At 38.3% G+C, this 21,453-nt stretch overlaps 1 pseudogene; it reads right to left on the reverse strand.

Annotated features, from left to right (window-relative positions):
• Positions 1 to 912: 912 nt before the first annotated feature.
• LOC101685663 lies at positions 913 to 17,813 on the reverse strand (annotated as a pseudogene).
• Between the last annotated feature and the right edge of the window lie 3,640 nt (positions 17,814 to 21,453).

Genomic DNA, 21,453 nt, shown 5'->3' on the forward strand with positions numbered 1-21,453 from the left:
CTGATCTTAGAGAAATAATTTTCAATTTTTGACTATGATGTTAGCTGTGGGTTTCTCATATGATTTTCTTATGCTGAGTACATTCCTTCTATACCTAGTTTCTTAAGAGTTTTTACCTGGGGGAGTGTTAATATTTTAAATGTTTTTTTTTCCTACATCTATTGAGGTTATCTTGTGATTTTTCCTTTGTTCTCTTAATGTGATCTATCACATTTATTGACTTGCATAAGCTAAACCATCCTTGCATCTCAGAAATAAATCCCACTTATGATGTACTTAGTGTACTATTGAATTCTGTTTACTTGTATTTTGATATATTCATCAGAGATAATAGCCTATAATTTTCATTTCTTACAGATTTGTTTTGCTTGATATCAGAAATACAGAACTTATAAAATAAGTTTAAAGTATTCCCTCCTTTTCAACTTTTGGGTGTCCTTTTCTTTATTTTATTCTTAATTTTTTCCTCATACTGTGCTATTGCAGAATCTGGAAGAGGAACGAGCCCAGTCCTATGACCCTTCCCCTCTCTAGGCAGAATGGAGCTGAAATGACACGAGAAACACTCTAGAGACACAGGCATAGCAAAATCCTATACTCTAGGACACCTTTAAATAGTGAAGCCCGAAATTGCTGCTGGGGGTAGGGTGGCCTAGGGATGGGGAGGGTCAAGCCTGGGTATATAGCCCACTTTTGAGGACTCCTCAGGCACCCAGAAGAGAACTAAAGCATCTAGGGAAAAGTCTAGATTGAAGGAGCCTGGGTTCCAGAGTCCAGGTTTGGAGGTCTGGGTCTAGAGCCCTGATCTGAAGAGAAGGCTTGGTTTGGGAACCCAGACTATAGGGGAGAGGGCTATAAATTATGAAGCTTAGGCTTACAAAAGGGATTTGAATCATGGAGCTCCATAAGAGCTCAGGTTTGGGGGCCCTGAGTCAGGGAGTACTGGTCTGGGGATGTTGGAGCGGGGAGACTGAATCTTGGAGCCCAGGAGGAACTCCAATTTGGGGAAGGGTGGCGTCCCAAAGGTAGTTTGGAAAAAGCTGCTTGGCTGCTGCCCTGGCACAGCATTAGGTCTCTATACTGGTGGAAGGAGAAGCAGCTATGGTGCCAGTGGTGATCTTCAAAGGACACATACTTGCCTCCACCATGTCTTGTGATGGGGCCCTTGCAGCTGCTGCACTTGGGTACAAAGAGCTCTCCAAAACAGGCCATGCAATAGGGATTATCATCCTGGGAAGGGCATCTGGCACCCTGTGTAGACCAAGCATTCTCAATGCCAGGACTGAACATGGTATGTCACGTCCCTTGTGTCAGCGTCTTGCTACAATACTGGGCATGCCTTTTGGGCATGAAGAATGGGAGCCCAGCAGCTGCTTACAGCCACTGCACAGGAAACAGTGCTCATGCCACTTCTGGCCTCTGTATTCCAGCTTCTGGGACCCAGACATGAGGTCTTCCCATAGGCAGAGCACTGGGAGGAGAAGTCACTGCAGTAGCAAGCATTACAGAGCAGCTCATTATCCTGACAAGTGAAGGGCTCAGTGGCCAGGGAGCGAGGACAGCAGCAGCAGCCCTCATGGACGTGGCAGTCTTCATAAAAAGGCTCCATTGAGTCAGCCCCATAAGTTGCTGACACTCAGCACAGGTGGTAGTGAAGTGTTTTCATAGCAGGACACAGGGGACGGGCCATCATCTTTCTGGATGTACTTGTGGCCTTCCAGGGACTCGCATTTTGCACACAAGCCTCCCTCGTGGTGGCTGTGAGTGAGCCCTCTAAGTGGGCAGCAAGAGCAGGAAGCCGACAGGGCTCTAGGCCACTAGTATCGGTGGGCCAGGCAGAGGGTGGCCCAGTGAGCACCTGCGGAGGCTGCCAGCTGTGCCTGGATGGATGGGCTAGTGGGGTAAATTCTTCATTAGATGCCTCCTGGATGTGCAGCCACTCTGGAAAACAGTATGAAGTTTCCTCAAAAAGTTGAAAACAGAGCTACCTTAGGGCCCAGTAATTGTATTACTGGGTATTTACCCCAGCAGTGGTATGAATGCAGTGATCAAAAGGGGCACATGAACCCCAATGTTTATAGCAGCAATGTCCACAATAGCCAAACTATGGTAAGAGCCCAGGCATCCATCAACAGATTAATAGATAAAGAAGATGTGAGATATATATATGTATAGACATATATATAGATATACCTATCTATCTATCTATATATATATATATGATGGAATATCATGCAGCCATCAAAAAAATGAAATCTTGCTATTTGCAATGACATGGATGGAACTAGAGAGTATCATGCTAAGCAATAAGTCAATCAGAGAAAGACAATTATCACATGATCTCTCTGAGATGAGGAATTTGAGAAACAAGACAGAAGATCCTAGAGGAAGAGAAGAAAAAATGAAACAAGATGAAACCAGAGAGACAGACAGATGATAAGAGACTCTTAATCTCAGGAAACAAACTGAGGGTTGCTGGAGGGGAGGGCTGGGAAGGATGGGTGGCTGGGGGATGGACATTGGGGAGGGGATGTGCTATGGTGACCCCTGTGAATTGTGTAAGACTGATGAATCACCGACCTGTACCCCTGAAACAAATAATACATTACATGTTAATAAAAAATAAAAAGTATTTTTTTAAAAGTCTCCTGGAATTCACTAATGAAGCCATCTGGTCCATTTACATTTTAGATTTCTTTATAATTCCGTCTTGATAGGTTGTATGTATCTAGGAATTTATCTATTTCTTCCAGGTTATCTAATATTTGGGCATGTAATTGTTTATAGTAGCCTTTTATCATCTTTTTTATTTATCTGGCATCCATTAAAATGTCTTTTATCCCTTTTGAATTTTCTCGAGTTTCCTTTGCCTTTTAAGATAGCTCAAGTTTTGTCAAATGTGTTTATTTTTTCAAAAGAAGGAACTCTTGGTTTTGTCGATTTTTTTCCCTACTGTGTATTTTCTAATCTCTCTTTTGTTTATGCTCTAAATTTTATTATTCCTTTCTTCTGTTAATGTTGGGCTTCATTTGATTTTTTCTAGTTCCTTGAGATGTAAAGTTAGGTTGTTTATTTGAGATCTCTCTTTTTTAGTGCAGGTGTTTATCATTATAAACTTCTTCCTTAGTACTGCTTTTACTGCATCTTATAAGTTTTGACATGTTGTGTTTCATTTTCATTTCTGAAGATATGTTCTGAATTTCCTTTTTATTTCTTTTTCAACCTATTGGTTGTTCAGGTCTATTTTTAAATTTCTGCATATCTGTAAATTTTCCAATTTTCCTTTGTTACTGATCTCTAATTTTATACCTTTATGACTAGAAAAGAACTGTGGTATGATTTAAATTTTCTTGAGTTCGTTAAAAATTGTTTTGCAGCCAAAGATGTGTTTTTTCCTGGGGACTATATGGTGTGCACTTGAAAAGAATGTATATTCTGCTCCTATTGGGAAGAATTTTCTATGTAGGTTTGTTAGATGCAGTTGGTCTATACGGTTCTTCAAGTCCTCTGATTCTGTATCAATTTTCTGTCTGGATGTTCTATCTATTATTGAAAGTGTGATACTCTGTGAAGTGTATAAACCTGGCGATTCACAGACCTGTGTCCCTGGGGCTAATAATACATTATATGTTAATAAAAAATAAAAAATTTTAAAAATATATTAAAAAAAAGAAAGTGTGATACTGAAGGCTCCTAATGTTATTGCATTTCTTTTTGTTCCTCCAGTTCTATTAATATTTACTTTATATATCTAGATATTCTGATGCTGGATATATACAGAGATATAGACATAGATATATATAAATATATAATTGTTGTATCTTCCTGACATGTCTTTTTTGGTCCCTTGAAATAGTTTTTGATTTAGACTCTATTTTACCTGATACAAGTATAGCCACGTCTGTTCTCTCTTTTCATCATTTGCATGGAATATTTTTTTTTATCTCTTCATTTCCAGCCTATAAGTCCTTAAATCTAAAATGAATCTCTTCCAGAGAGCATACGTTTGGGTCTTGTTTTATTATCATTCACTGGGACTGAGAAGTTTTATCAATTATGTTTAATTATTGATGGGGAAGAACTTACTATTGCTGTTTTATTGTATTCTGTCTGTTTTGCAGGAGCTTGGTGGGGCAGTGGTTTACAGGTCAGGGGACTGGGTTGAACAAGAGTTAGAAAGGAGCCCACAGTGGGGCTGAACAGAAGCCCACAGTGGGGTCTGTGCCTCCAAAATTTGTGCTTTACAATAGGTATTGACAAACTGGAAGACCAGCCAAACCCAACGCACCAGCTGTTTTTGTGCAGTTCTCAAGTAAGAATGGTTTTTAATTTATTTTTTTATTTAAATTCAATTGGCCAACATATAGTACATCATAAGTTTTTGATTTAAATAAAAAAAGAAATCCTGTCATTGACAACAATATGGATGGAACTAGAGGGTATTATGCTAAGTGAAATAAGTCAGTCAGAGAAAGGTAATTATCATATGATCTCTCTGATATGTGGAATTTAAGAAACAAGGCAGAAGGTCATTGGGCAAGAGAGGAAAAAATAAAACAAGACGAAATTAGAGAGGGAGTCAAACCGTAAAAGACTCTGAATCAGAGGGTTGCTGGAGGGGAGGGGGGCAGAGGGGTGGGGTAACTGGGTCATGGGCATTCAGGAAGGCACATAATGTAATGAGCATGGATATTATATACAACTGATTAATCACTGACCTCTACCTCTGAATCTAATAATACATTATATGTTAATTAATTGAATTTAAATTTTTTAAATAGCAAAAAAAAAAAGAATGGTTTTTATACTTTTTTTATAAATAACTTTTTTTAAGATTTTATTTATTTATTTGACAGAGAGAGAGAGATCACAAGTAGCCAGAGAAGCAGGCAGAAAGAGAGAGGGAAACAGGCTCCCTGCTGAGCAGAGAGCTTGATACAAGCTGGATCCCAGGATCCTGAGATCATGATCCTGAGCCGAAAGCAGAGGTTTAACCCAGGTGCCCCCGTTATTACACTTTTAAATGGTAGAGGGAAAAAGAGAAGAGAGGAAGAGGAAAAGCTTTCTAACATGTGAAGTTCTATGAAATTCACATTTAAGGGTACATAAGTTTTATTGTAACTAAGGCACACCCATTCATTTACATGTTGTCCATATACTTTCATGCTATAGTAGCTAAACTGAGTAATTGGACAGAGACCCTATGGCCCATAAAGCCAAAAATTGTATGATCTGACCCTTTACAGAACGTCTGCAGACTCTTTCCATAGAGCTTTGCTGCTCAAAGTACAGTCTGTAGACCAGGAGCAAGAAGTATCATACAGGGGTTTGTTAGAAAGACACAAACTCAGGTTCACACAGAAGAACTGCTGTATCCAAACCTGCGTTTTACAATGATTTGTATCTACATTCTACTGTAAGAAACACTGTTATATTAGTGCGTTGTTTTGGCAGATGGATTGAAGAATAAGTCTAGGGACTAGGATATCAGTTGGTTTAAGACTAGAAGACAGAGGAGGAAGAAACAGGGTTGACAAACATTTAAAGAATGTCTGCCTTTTGGGGGTGCTCAGGAAGGCACACATTCTTCACCCAGGCCTCTGAGATTCCTGCATATAAATAATACAGAGAATAGGAAGTCATAATCGGGTTAACATAAATGTCTGCATTTAGTACCATTAAAATGTGTTTTGTCAAAGCTGATCAACAGGATAATTAAATTAGCCAATATCCAACTTCCCATCTCCAGCTTCAGTATAGACCAAAAAAAAAAAAAAAAAAAAAAAAAAAAAGGAGGAGGGAAGGGGTTTCCTGACAAGCAGAAATGCCATTTCTACTAGAAACTGTCCTGAAGCATTGCTGTGGGGAAGTTTCTCAAGTGACAGTAATTCAAATATTTTGCTAAAGCATCGTTACAATACTAGACTAGTCATAAGATAACTACATAAGATGGTACAGAATGCAGCTCTTCCTCAAAAATACTCTACAAAAAAATGTTCCATTTGCCATTTTTTTCCTTCTTTTTTCTTTCTTGCTGTTTCTTTTGTAATGAGAACTTTTAAAATTTACTCTTTTAGCAATGATACATTGATACATGATACAATATTGTTAACTTTATTCACTAAGTTAAAATTCACTAAAATTTACTCTTTTAGCAATGATACATTGATACATGATACAATATTGTTAACTTTATTCACTAAGTTATACATTAGATCTGCAGAATTTACTTATAACCAGAATTTTGTACCTTTTGATCATCTTCCCACATGTTGCCCATTCCCCACCCCATATTCCTGGTAACCACTAGTCTTTTCTTTTATCTTTGATTTGATTTTATTTTTTTTTAAGATTCCATACAAAGTAAGATCATACAAAATTTGTCCTCTGCCTTATTCCACTTAGCCCTCAAGGTCCAACACTGCAGTTGTTAATGGCAGTATTTCTTTTTTTTAATGGCATATATATGTATATATATACACACACATCCATTCAACATTTTCTTTATCCATTCATTCACTGCTGAACACTTAGGTTGTTTCCATGTTTTGGCTATTGGCAACAATGCTGCAATGAACATGGGGTATACATTTTTTTTAGAGATAGTGATTTCATTTCCTTCAGGTATATATACTCAGAAGTGAAACTGCTGGTCATACAGTAGTTCTATTTTTAATTTTTGAGTAACCTTCATTCTATTTTTCCACAGTGACTGCACTAATTTTCATTCCCACCAACAATATCCAGATTCCCTTTTCTCCACATCCTGGCCAACAGTAATCTTCTCCTGACTTTTTAAGAATGGCCATTATAACAGTTGTGAGGTGTTATCTCACTGTGGTTTTGACTTGCATTTCCATGATGATGAGTGACGTTGAGCACCTTTTCATAGACCTGTTGGTCATTTGCATGTCTTCCTTGGAAATATGTTTGTTCAGTTCCTCTGCCCATTTATTAACCAAATTTTTGGATTTTCTTCCTTACTGAGTTATATGAGTTTTTAAATACGTATTTTGGATTTTCACCTCTTATCAGATGTATCATGTAAAAATATTTTCTCCCACATCTAAAATATCAGAGTATTCATGGTAAGCGCCACCTATTTCCTTTCCTATTTCAGGGGAAGATTCTAGGTTGTGTGCCTTTTTCTCTCAGAATTGTGCTGGCTGCTCAGCCACCTGTGCCTTTTCTTGAGGACAATACCCTGAATGATGTTGGGTGCAAGCGCTACTTCTCTGCCTCCCCTCTGGAAGAGACATCTCAGGACTGTGCCTCTTCTCTTAATCCCACAGAATCATGCTGTTTAATGAAAACTAACCACTTTCTTTCCCTAGGCAAGCACACTGAAATGCCCCAAAGGTGGGTGCAGCCATCTTCTTCTTTCTGATGGAGAAGTCTCAGGATTGTGCACCTTCTCTCTAATCCAGCAGCACCACGCTGACTGCTGAAGAGTCGCTCCCCTCTTTTCCCTGGCATCTGGGCCGACTGCCAAGGGGTGGAGGCATGCTCCACTTTTTTCATATCCTAAAAGAGAAGTCTCAAAATTGTGCGCCTTCTCGCAAACCCACAGAGCCCTGCTGGCTACTGAGAGCCACACATCTTTTGTCTTTGTTCTTAGAAGCCTAAGGCATTCTAACTACGCCATCTGTCTCAGCAGTCTTTATAAGGTTGTATACAGAAATAAATATCTGGGGCAGCATCCTCAAAGGCTGAGGATATTGAATACACGCTTCCCTCACTCCTTCCCACACTGGAGAAATCTGAGGCCAATGGATGTCCCTTGACACCCAACGGTACCAGCTTCAGGGAAAAGCTAAACAAGGTAAAGTGAAACTGCCATTCTTTATCTGTTTCACCGTTTCACTGTTTTTGTTTTGTTTTTTCTCATTGTGCTTATCTGGGATGTTACAAATTCTTAACTGGTCCTCGGAGTTCTCAGAAAGGTATTTTGGCTCAAATATTATTGTTGCTGTGCGTTTATGTGGAGGGACAATGATTGGAACTTTTTCAATGCTGCCATCTTGGTAACGTCCCTCTTCAGTAATTTTAATATATTAAAATTTGATGCACACAAAGAGCATATTTCTCACTTACAAACACAATTTTAAAAATTAGAAGTACTACCAAGGGAGGAAAAATAAGAGAAAATATAAAAGAAGTATAGCAATAACCCTACAAGCACGAATTTCTCATCCAACTTTAAGGTAGTTGGGTACTGGAGAAAATAAACAGCCTGTAAGAGGCTAGCAGTAATTTCCTCAGAAGAAAGAAAAATTTAATAAGAAGTGTTTGTGAATATAGATAAGCTTGCTTGAACACAGGGAGAATTTCATGGGACACTGAGAAATTTGGGGAGGATACAGAGCGGTAAAAATTGAGTTAAAAGAAAGGCACCACTGAGCATTTGAGAAATACATGTAGGGATCAGTTTGTGCAAGAATACACATTTTGGGTGATGACCAAGGACAAAAAGTTAGGCAGGATGAATTTGGTTTTAGCAGTCTCCTAAAGATAGGAAGCAATCCAAATTTATAGGCTTCAGCCTTAGGTGAGTAAAAAGACAGGTGGATCTAATGTAGGATAAAACATTTCTGATCTCTTAGTCTACAGGAAGAGTGCAGCTAGGGAGCATAAGCTTTCTGGTGTAAGAGGTAGTTATGGGAGCTGGCTTTAGCATCCCCTTCAGGAGAGACAGCAATAGGTTAAGATCCCTGCATTGGCATGCTTCAAGTTGGAGCCCAGAGGACAGCATGATCAGCAGAGCAATTCAAAATATAACCCTCATGGGGAAAGGTACCACGTCTGCTGTGTCCATCACTCTGTCCACAAAACCTAAGACATCAATTAATGCAATACATACCTAGTAAACGAGTGAATTAGATAACAGTGGAAAACTGCAAACAGAAAGCCAACAAAAGGGGATTAGTAAAATACAGTATGATATATCTCCACAATGGAATTTGATGAAATAAGTGGAAATTATAATTTGGAAGTATATTATTAATATGGAACACATTGATGCTACATAATAAATATTAAGAGATTGCAAACAATATTTTGTATGATTCTTTTTTAGTAAATAATTATTCATAGAAAAAAAGCTAAGGAGAACATACACTAAAGTATTAGCTATAGTTATTTCTGGATGTTATAAGTGATGTTTTCTTTTTGCTAATGTAAATTTATGAATATTTCAACATGGATTACAATGAAATTTTGAAGGTACAAAATGTACATGGATTTTGATAATCAATATGCAAAGTGAATGAATTAGTTTTTTTTTTTTTAAAGATTTTATTTATTTATTTGACAGAGAGAAATCACAAGTAGATGGAGAGGCAGGCAGAGAGAGAGAGAGAGAGAGGGAAGCAGGCTCCCTACTGAGCAGAGAGCCCGATGCAGGACTCGATCCCAGGACCCTGAGATCATGACCTGAGCCGAAGGCAGTGGCTTAACCCACTGAGCCACCCAGGCGCCCCAATGAATTAGTTTTTAAAAATCACCTATACTACTGGATACCCCGGTGACTCAGTCAGTTAAGTCCCCGACTCTTGCTTTTGGCTCAGGTAATGATCTCAGAGTCGTGAGATAAAGCCCCAGGTGTGTGTGTGTAGCCGGGGTGGGGGGGTTCCATTTTTGGATGAGCTGGAAGTCTGCATGTCTGCTTTACTTCCCTCTCACTCACACCCCTCCCCACTTAATGCACTCACGCTCTCTCGCTCTCATGCTCTCTCTTTTAAATAAATAAAATCTTTTAAAAATACCATCTATTCTAAGAATTTATATTTAGTTTTAATTGCACCAGTTAAGTAGGTATAAAATGGTTTAATAGTCTTCTAATTTGCATTTCTTTGCCATATGCTTATGTGGTTAGCATCTGCAAGCTCCTTGAGGGCAGTGATAATATTTTTCTAAGTATCCTGAGAGCCTAGGTGTTCAATAAATGTCTGTTGAACTAAGTAACTACTTTACAATATCCTGTAATTATTTGCTATGGTGTTGAAATTTTTCTGAAAATATTAAATGAACACTTTACATAATACTAATTTAAGTTTTTTCCATTTTTCCTGGAACTGCTTCTGCATTTGTTCTTTTAACTTAGGTGCAATCTTTTCTTTGCAGAGAAGTTAAAAATTATAGTATAATCTGTGGCTGCTTTTCCATGTTAATATTTTCTTCTCTGCTTACAAAGTGACCACTCCAAAATTCTAGTCAATAGTCATTTTTTTCTATTTTTTCTGTAACATAAGTTTAAGCACTTAAAATTCTTATATATCCAAAGTTTATTTAGATATTTTAGTTTATTTCCATAGGAAGGAAATCTTGTTTTTATTTTTATCATTTTACCCTGGATTTTAACACATGGGAGTTAATAATCCTTAATTCTTTTTCAGAAAACTCTTTGATATTCTAGCCTATTTATGCTCCCAGATGCATTCTTAGAAATTTTTTTTGTCAGTTTATAAAGAAAATCATGTTGATGCTTTCACTAAGATGATATCAAAGCTATAATGAAAGTTGGGAACTTCTGACATATTTCAAACATTATTGTCTTCATATACAGAAATACAGTTTGCCTCTCCATTTATTTCAGTATTCTCCCAATAAACCTTGGTAATTTTATGCATCATTTTCAGTTCTTGAATTTATTCCTAAGTATTTAATGTTTGCTTTATTGTGAATTGGATCCCTTTTCCATTTTTTGTTCCCAAATATTTCTATTTTTTATCACTTTTTCCTACTTTTTTTTTTCCTTTTTGGCATGTTGGTTTATTTTGCTCCTAAATACTTTAAACAAAGGCTTAATTCATTGTTTTTCCCTTCTCTCCCATACAAACAGAGGAATCTGAGTGATAAATTTTCTTCTAAGTGCTATTTTGGCAGCATTCCATACTTTTTATGTATATATTGTATTTATATTTTCACTGCATTTTCTTGTTATTACATTCTGGATTTCTTCCCTGACCTAGGCACTTTTAAAGAACACTTTTTCTTAAGTTTTCATGCATTTGGCACATTTTAATTCCATTCTCATTATTTGTTTCTATTTTTAATGTATTGTAGCCTAAAATGTAATCAGTAGGATATCGGTTTTTAAAAAATCACTTGGGTACATTTTTGTTCCAGCATGTGATTCTTCTGAAAAACATATTACTATATTTGAAAACCAAGTGCATTTCCATATCCTGTTCCTATGTCCTCTCCAAATAATGGCTAGCCAATTCTATTCTACTAATCATTTATTCGGGTAGAGTTTTTAAAAATCATTTATTCGGGTAGAATTTTTTAAAATTAATTGTCTCCTCGCTATCAATCTAAACGAGAGAATCTTGTAGGGGAGTTTCACTTATTTTTCTATGGCTTGGATCTGTTACTGACTAATTTAAGTTGGCAGTCCTTTACTGGCTAGCCAGTGGCCTATGAACAAAATAATCATATGATTTATCATCTAAACTGGGAAAATTTTGATAGTCAAAAAGGATGCTGCTAATAATCATGCTGGATCAACAGGCCTGAACCAAAACTACGAGAGCAAATCCAATATAAATCTACCCCACCTGAAGGGAATCTGGCAGGAGAGCTCAATTCACTAACAGTGCTCCATGCTACTCATTCAACAAAAATCATTAACTGAATAGCTTATGTGTCTCTAACTAGAAACAACAAATTCTAACAACATTTCATATATATATGAGTCTTTACAATGTAAGAGCAGCCCAGTGGATATAAGCTACAGGGGTTATTTCCATGTCCTTTTTTTTTTGCTTGTGTGTATTTTCCAAATTAAATACAATTACTTTTTTTTTTTTAAGATTTTATTTATTTATTTGACAGACAGAGATCACAAGTAGGCGGAGAGGCAGGCAGAGAGAGAGAGGAGGAAGCAGGCTCCCCACCGAGCAGAGAGCCCAATATGGGGCCGGGGCTCGATCCCAGGACTCTGAGATCATGACCTGAGCTGAAGGCAGAGGCCCCAACCCACTGAGCCACCCAGGTGCCCCAAATACAATTAACTTTTGAAGAGAGAAAACAATGAAGTTACCAAAATAACCAGGTGATTTGAAAAGTATGGCTCTTTGGAGCAAGTCCAATGCTCCACTTTCATAGAGAGTGGGAATTTAAGAAAAAGAATGGAAAAATATTCGGAAGGAAAGGTTATCAGAAGGCAGGTCTCCAGAGTCAAACTGCTGCATCATTTACTAGATGTGCCGCAGTCGAACTTACATTCACTCACTTTGACACAATGAAGATGATAGTAGCACCCTCCCCTTGACGGTGCACCCGAGGTTGCAATGAGTATTACTAAAATGAGATAATGCTAAAAAGCAAAGCCAAGTGGGCCTGGCTAAGTGCTCAAGGCGCCAGCTATTAGCTCAGGGCTAGCGAGAGGGGGGTGAAGGAAACAGCAGCATCAAGAAAAAAGAAGAATTGGCATAAAGATAGAAAAACCGTCCTCAGACTGGGCATGTCTTCCTTTGCTCCACTAAACCTTGGTCCTCAGCAGCAGGATGTGAAGATTCTGCAAACCCGCAGACCTTTGTTTAAGTTCAGAGAGGCCTTCCTCTCTTAAGTACCCCCCAATCTACTCTTCTCCTTTTCCAGGCTCCAGAGATGCAGTAGCCCTGCTCTACCCCATGCTGCCAGCCAGATCTTTTGCCCCTTGAGATTGATCATTTGCCACAGAAGGAGAAGCAAAATCCTGCTGACTGTAGAGCTCTCACATTTTATCCAAACAGCACAGAAAGCCTTGCTGCATGTGGCATGTATTCCTTTCTTTCTTTTTTAGCCACTAGCCAAATGGAACAATGTATAAGAAAATACGCTGGGGGGGAAAAATGCAAAAGGAAGAAGTATCTAGTGCACGTGAATGTACAGAGTCTGGGAATTAAAGGGATACAATGCCAAAGAGGAAAATCATTGGGCCCTAGCATCAATATGCGGTATTCTACCTATATTTTCTTTGCAAGCATTATGCAATGAAGGCTAGCGTTTTAGATATTGCCCACTAAAGCATATTGCAAAGATAATCTTTGTTTTTCCTAAATTCGCGAGACTGAAAGCCCCAAAGACACAGCCCACATCTTTTCCATATCATTATTTTACGCACGTGGCACGATGCCTGGCACATAATGGGTCTTTAATATATAGCTGTTAAAAACAAGACAGAACAAACACACACTACAGAACGAATTTACAAGATCGTATGTGATCTATAAAAGGACTCGAAAGACTTTAATATGTTTTGGGGACTAAGATAGCTATAATATACCTGGGTCAATAATTAAAGCTAGATGAAAAGGTAAGTATTTAGTAAACTGAATTTATTGTTGTTGTCAGTGCCTCTAATCTCCTTGCTCTTAAATCTAATACTTGACTCTAAAGCTTCTAGGTTGGGCCTTTCATTTTCTTACCTGTTTAATTAGTTCTAGAATTCCACACTAGAGAGTCCAGGCAATGCATTAACAACAGCAAAATGAGCAAACAAATACTACCATCTGAAATTTTATTTAGGATATTCCTCTAAGCTCAAATTTCTTCTGAAAGCTCTTAAATCCTACATGTATCAACTCCCCTTGTATTTAACTTGTCAGCATCTAGTATTTAACCAAGATTACAGAGAACCCACCATGTGCTGAGAACTAACAGTCCTAGGTATTTTGGATTAAAGAATAAACAATTTTTGTAACATTTCTGATTTGTCTTTGCATTGTTGGAGTTTAACTGGTTCAGGGCTCCCACTTCCCATCTCTGACTTTTTTTTTTTTTTTTTTTTAAGATTCTACTTCTTTGAGTGAGAGAGCACAAGGCAGGGGAGAGGCTGAGGGAGATGGAGAAGCAGACTTCCCCCTGAGCAGGGAGACTGGAATCATGACCTGACCCAAAGGCAGACACTTAACCGACTGAGCCACCCAGGCACTGCCCTGATATCTGACACTTGTTGTAGCAACAGTAGTGCTAGCTTCTCTAATCAATGAATTCTATATCCTTGGTGGCCTAACATGGTAGAAGTTTCTTCCTTTCTCACATAAGTTTCAAATGAATGTTCTCTGTCAGTGAGTGGCTTCCTCCAGTCATGTATTCAGATAGCAATGAGCCCTGCCGCATTGAGCACAGGCCTCACAAAGCTCCCCCTTGAGTTTATCTCCATCCCATCCAGCCTGAAGTGGAAAAACATATGGAGGACTGTGCATGGGAGTTTTTGGAATGGGGTTTACTAACTTCTCTGTGAACTATTTTTTCTGGAACTCGGCAATATGTCTACACATACCTGCAAAGAATACTTGCAAAGATGGACTAAGATGTGCGTCCAGGAAGAAAAGAAAAAGGGTTTGGTAAATAACTCTCCAGTCTCTGATATGTCTGTCACTCTGTTTACTGCAACTTCGAAAAAGAGGCATTACCTCCCATATCCCACCCAGATATCTGGAATGCAACCCACAGAGCCAGTCCTGCGCCCTAACCCAGGTATCCCTGGGCCAAGACAAGACAATTTTCTTTCAGGGTTTCTCAATATTTTCTCATAAAAATTATGCTCTATGATCTACCTAGAATGACTCCCCAAGATCCCCACCTGCTGTTATGCATGCTCCGTGTTCTTTCCTTGAGTGTCTCTTGACTCTAAAGACTAAATTCTACAAAACAATATGGCTGAAGTGAAGGGATGTCACTTCCAGGAATAAGTTCTAAAAAGACAGGGTTCGTTGGCCATTCGCTTGCTCTCACGCTCTGTGGGAAGTCAACTACCACGCTGTGAGCTTCCCTGTGGAGAGACCAAGTATCAAGGAACAAGGGAGGTTTCTGGGCAACTGCCAGTGAGGAGCTGAGGACCTCATCCCACAACCAGCGAGGAACTGAATTTGGCAAACAACCACGGGAGTGAGCTTGGAATTAGATCTTCTACGGGTTAAGCTGTTAGTTAAGTCAATTAAGTTAACTCAGGTAAGACTACAGTCCCAGAAGACAACTTTATGACAACTGAGAATTCTCAAGCTGGAGGCAGCCAAATTTCTTATTACACAATAGTAAATAACTAATAAGGTTTTGACTTAATACCCACTTGGGCTTCCATCTTCCCTTTCTCTTTGTAAAATACCCATATTCATACACTTGCACAGTGCCCTCATTATGTGGCCTGGCAATGCCATACATGCATAATTTATACACATGTACATTTTTTTTAAAAGATTTTATTTATTTATTTGAGAGAGAATGAGTGAGAGAGAGCATGAGAGAGGAGAAGGTCAGAGAGAGAAGCAGACTCCCCAAGGAGCTGAGACCCCGATGTGGGACTCGATCCTGGAAGTCCGGGATCATGACCTGAGCCCAAGGCAGTCGCTCAACCAACTGAGCCACCCAGGCGCCCCTACACATGTACATTTTAATTGAACTTATACATGTGTGCAAATGCATATATATAATTCAAAAAAAATCCAGGTTTATACAATTTAATTTTATCTTTAACAAAGTTAATTTGTTCACTATGGATTTGTTTATCTTTTGTAAAACTCAAAAACTTCACAGTTATCTTTTGTCTAATATTTGGTTATAAAAATATGATGATGCTCAGATATATTAAACTTTAAGTATGAAATGCCTATACGATGGATACATTGCCTAATTAAGGTTTAGAAGAAAGAAGGCATAGAAAATGCATAGCCAAACCCCTGAGAGCAATAATCTTAATGCATTCTTCATTGTATTGCCCATAACATCTATCACAGACTATTGTATATTGAAGAAAATAATAAAAGTTAGTCTGTTAAGGTGAATTTTCTCCCAGAGTCTGGAAATTCTTATTGTGAAAAGAAGAAAAATCTTAGAGCTTTGCCTTTTCATCTGCAAACTACAGAAGTCAATGTTTACTCTTTTATCTCCTTAAGGATGCTATGAGAAGTAATGTAATAAAACGCTGAGAACAAAACTTTGGCGCAATATCTACAAGACTTAATTTTTTTTTTAAGTACAATTTCTAGAGAGCTTGCAAGTGGAAATTGCCTCCACATCAACCATATACTGTTGAAAGAACACAGGCTTTGAAATCAGAACATGTATCTCACCTCTGGTATTTCTTTATGATCTCCAGTAACTTCTTTGACCTGGTTTCCCCATCTGTAAAATGGGGATTATACTATATCAGAACAGCTTGTAGTGATGTGGTAACAAAATTTTTATTTTTGTTTTGTTTTAAAAACTTTCTTACTTTCTAGCATAACATATTTTAAAAATTACATTAAAATAATAATATTTCCTGTAAGTCCTTATTTTCATCGCTGGTATATCCCAGAAATGGGGTAGGATGTGTGAGCCTCCTCCCACTCCCTCTAGCCCTGTCTGCAAACTTCTCTCCAGACCCATAGAAGTAGAGTCTGTCTTACACTTCTCTTCCTTAAGGCAATTGTTTGGGATCATAAACTCCTTTGAGAATCTGTTTGAAACAGAAACAAAAAACCCAGAAAATCCCCCATGATCACCAGAAAATACATGAAGCACTCATCCATTAAACTTGGACAAGATTTCTTGCCTCCTGAACCACTTGAGGCTTACACAAGCACCCTGCGTTAGGGCTGACCCTTGGTTCTCAGAGTAAATATTCTGGAGAAACATATACCAACCCCAGAAGGAGAAAAAAACACAATAATCCCTACTTAAAATCTTGGATTTTTTAGGCTAAGAACCCTGAAAGGTAGATCATGCTAGTACATTGGTATAGATAAGGAAAATGAGGCCTGCCAAAATAAACTGACCTGCCCCAGGACACTGTTCCCACAAAACCCACAAGGATAATAGCCTTGACCTCACTTACGACTCTAGAGCCATGGCTAGTGTGGTATAGGAGGACTGCATCTTGCTACGGTGAATGTAGGCCAACTTAGCTTTGAATCTCTTTGCTTTTTCCTGAGTTGCTAAATGCAAAACCCCTTCTGATGGATGCTATTATTTACCAACGCCTTTCTCCCAAATCACTTCAGGAAACCAGAGGAGGAAACAAACCACCATCCTTAAACAGGCAGATCTGCTGATCTGGTTCTTCCATTCCCTTCTCCCCTAGTCTTGCTCTCCCCAACAATATATACAGTTTCCTTTCTCACAGAAGTTCAAAGAGTTGGAACAGCAGAGAGGGAAATGAAGGTTTAGGCATACCTTCGTTGGGGAAGAACTTAAGAAAATAAGCATCATATCCTTTTTCAAATTTATGTCTTGCCCAGTTTCCACTGTGAAGATGAATGCCAGTCTGGGATTTGGAGATTCTATTGCTATGCCTGGGGTAAGAACTAAAGAAGCCAGGTTGATTATTCCAGGATTGAAAAAGGCATTTCAATTTACAATATATGTATCCTCTAAAAAAGTATACATAATGGCTTCTTTCCCAACCTCTCGCTTAAAGTGTCCTGCGATCCCAAATCCAAAATCTTCTGAAAAGAATACAATTAGTCAGCGAGACTATTTTGAAAGGAAAGTTCTCTAAAGGGTAGTCCTGCCCAAAAAGTATTCTAGGAAAGAGGCACTCTTCAGCTAACACAGAAGGATGTAAATGTCCACGTACTTGGCTGAACAGAGCAATTTTCTCATATACTAACATACTCTTCAGTGAGGCTGACCGGTATAGAGCAGTAGAGAAACACAGGATAATAACACGAATGTACTGCACATTCAGAGTCAGGAGTTTTATCAGGAATAAGAAGCTGCAATTCTATTACTAAATGCAACTCTGCGTTATCTGTGGACACGAGTCGAGACCATCTGTCAACTACTACTCTTATTTCTACCTTCCGGTTAAAAATTTGGGCTTCCAACAATCCAACGCTTCCCATGGACGTTGAAGAAAATAAACACTGCTTCATTGACTGACCATGAGAATACCAAGTAAAGGGGCCATGTCACAAATGCAGGTTTAATACAACTGATCTCCAACCTTGTCACTTTATTTCAAATTTAAACACATAAGGAAAATAGCTTGCCTTAAAGGAGTAGAAACAAAGTTATAGCTAAGGCTGAATAAGGCTTATAGAGGTTATTTTTCCTTTAATGAGATTAAATAACGAAAAAGTAAGTATGGTCATGCCAAGGCATAACACTTGACCTGACAAAGACCATTGCAAGAAATCACCTAAACCCAGAAAACAGATCATTTAACCCCTCAAAGACAGGATCACTTAACCAAAAATTAGAGAAGACCACTGTCTTCGAAATTTTTCAAATCAAAACACACAGGTTAGACTGCCATTTTAGGTTGAACAAAATTGAACTATGATGAAAAAGAAAGACAATTTTCAATAGGTTTCGGTCATGTAATCCATAAAAATCAACAAAAACATACGAGGTTCTGACATCTTCCAGCAAGCAGGTAAAGTTCAAGGTCTGTACAAAAAGCTGGAGTATTGACCTGCTGTACTGTTTCTCACAATGTGCTCTGAGGATCTTTATGGGAATTAGCCACATCAGAATGACATGGTGTGGAGGAAGAGGACATGATCTAATGCTGATTCTTAAATCTGCTTCTGCAGGGGTGTGGTCTCCCCAAGTGATTTCTACACCCCAAACGTAGGAAGTTGGGCCCGAACACTATGGAATGTAGGGGGAAATGCCTTTTTAACTGTTAGTGTGCATTCTTAGACAACATCAGTTTTGAGTTTATGATATGGTATATAGTTCAACCGCAGCACATCACCATAAATTTTTAAAACAAAATGATTTTTGTTAAGACCAGCAGCCACTGAGACAGTTGAGGAGTTTTATAACTGGAGAATCTAGAATATTCATGTAAAATGGGAAGTTGTACTCTTCATAAAATGTTCAGTTAAGGTTTTTTTAAATTCTACAAGCATTTATCTACCTAAAATACAGGGAAGTTTTAGAGTAGATGACATAACTTCCTCCTTAATTACGTTTCTATGCCCCTTTCCAAAAAATATCCTTAAATGCACATTTGCCTGCATTTGGGTTTTTGTTGATTTGGCATACTCAAATGTGATAAAAAATTATTTCACAAGTTGAAGTTCTTAGTTTTCCAGTTTTCTAGGGGCATGATATTCCATGCATCCTAGACACACCCGTCTTTAAAAATTGCTCTGTGCACAAAGCACTATTTACAATAGCCAAGATATGGAAGCAACTTAAGTGTTCATTGATAGATGAATGGATAAAGATTTGGTAGTGTGGAATATAACTAAGCCGTAAAAAAGGAAAAGAATGAGACCCTGCCGTTTGTGACAACACAGATGGATCTAGAGGGTATTATGCTAAGGGAAATAAGTCAGACCCAGAAAGATAAATACCATAAGATTTCACTCCTCTGTGGAATCTGAAAACAAAACAAATTGACAAACAAAACAGAAACAGACCCTCAAATACAGAGAATAAACCAGTGGTTGCCAGAAGAGAGGTCGGGGGAAGGGCAAAATGGGTGAAGGGAGTGGGACATACAGGCTTCGAGTTGTGAGATGAATGAATCATGAGGATGAAAGTGTCAGTGTGAGGAATACAGTCAATGGTATTGCCACAGCGCTGTATGGTGACAGGCGGTACGTACCTTTAGGGTGAGCACAGCACGAAGTATAGAGCTGTCCAATCACTGCGTTGTACACCAGAAATTAATGTTGCACTGTGTGTCAACTCTACTTCAAAAACAACCACAAAAAAAAAGCTCTGTGACATTCTGAACCATGCATCAAGCTAAATTTTTACCAAGCAGTGAATGGAAATAAAAGAAGCTGTAGAAGTATAAACAAGTCTTGTTAAAATGATCACTAGGTTTGGAATCCTCAAAACTATTTGTAGAAGCAAAGTACCATGATGCTCCACAAACCACCACTTGTAGGTTAACAGTAAGCCCCAGAACCAGCGCAAAAAGCCCTGACCCATTCCGAGTTCTTAAAGTTCTGCTTTAAGATGCAGCAGGTAACCAAGGTAAGAAAGTTCACCTGCTCTTTGCATCTTAAGTTGGAAAAAAAAAAAAAAGATATAGATATATAGATATCTCTTATGGGCTTTCACACTTTATTTGAAGATTACCATAAACTGTGAATTTCATATTATCAAACCTCTGAACAGTAAACCTTAATACAGCCTGTCATGCATCACAAAGACTTCTACGAAACAATGTTGTCTGGATTTCTCCTGCAGCGTTGAAAGATTTAGACTTAAAGGTAAAATTCCACATTCTGAAATCAGGAATTATTGTGCCATGAGCAAAGCCCTCCTAAGACCAGGCTTATTTACACTGATCATGTCAGCATATTTTCCTGGGTTTTTAAAAATGTATTGATTTTAATAACTATTATATTTTCATACAGTATCCATTGGTGAATTTCAAGGTGGATTTGATTTCCTGCAGCTCTGGAGATGAGACTTTGCTTATCAAGAAAGAAAGGGAGGAATCAGTGTAATCGGAGAGAGGCAGTGCTACATACATCTGTTGTGTTAGCATCTTAACTGATCTATAGAAACAACGAATGGGTTTGGTAATCAAGTAGTGTTACAGCTCATTAGAGAGACCTCAAAAAGAAGCACCGTACATAAAAGGGGATGTCACATGCCTGCCATTTATTAACTACAGTCATTTTTTAGCTGCTGCTTAGGAAACTGTACTTCCAATTTGCTTAATTGCTACTGAACAAGACAGCTGAAAACGCAAAAGCGGTTGTTTTTTTTTTTTTTAAATATCTGATAACATGGGAAGTAAACTAATCCCCTCTTGAATGAATAAATCAAAATTTTAAAGATTCTGAAGGTGGTAGGCAAAACCAGCCCAAGGAGAAATGCAACCGCGAGAAATGGTATGAAGTCAAAGAGAAAAAGAGAACGGTGTTTCCTCAACGTGAAGTAATGGCACATTGGGCAGATAAAGAGTCAGATCTCAGGGGTTGAGCAGCTCAGATCTCAAGAAATCATCCCGTGGAATAAAAACCTTAACAAAGAATTAAAACAAAGATGGAGGGCTTTAATTGAAAACCTGATCAATTAGCAGAGAGGCCATAAGACGGAGGCAGCAGAGCATGAAATCTGATTAAACAGAACCATACGTCCCCCTTCATTTCCAGCGATGTAGTGAAACAGACGACCTTGAAAAGAGAAGATGTTGGGCAAGTATGAAAGAGCCCAGAATGGTGGTTAACACATAGTTCTCGTGTGAATCTTTGTACATAAGAAAGCCTAAATTAAAATTCACATTGATATTCGAAGGTGAGAGTACAGAGAAGTAAATTCGGATAACTGACATATAACCCAAATTTATGACACCGTATTAGGGCCGATGGGATGCAGAAAATGGCTTCATTTCATAAACGTGAAGAACTGAGCTTACTGTAGTTCACTGACTCGTCAGATGCTCTCTCATTCTGCCCCTATTTTCATGCATTTTCTAATGGCCGAATGAAACAGGTCCAAATATAGGCCTGAATCCAGTTAGAACAAAAGTAGGTGGTAGACCCCTTCCAGGAGACCCCTTTGCAG

This window comes from Mustela putorius, unplaced genomic scaffold (assembly GCF_011764305.1).
Source record: "Mustela putorius furo isolate JIRA1106 unplaced genomic scaffold, ASM1176430v1.1 tig00003834_pilon_pilon_pilon, whole genome shotgun sequence".
Lineage (NCBI taxonomy): Eukaryota > Metazoa > Chordata > Mammalia > Carnivora > Mustelidae > Mustela > Mustela putorius.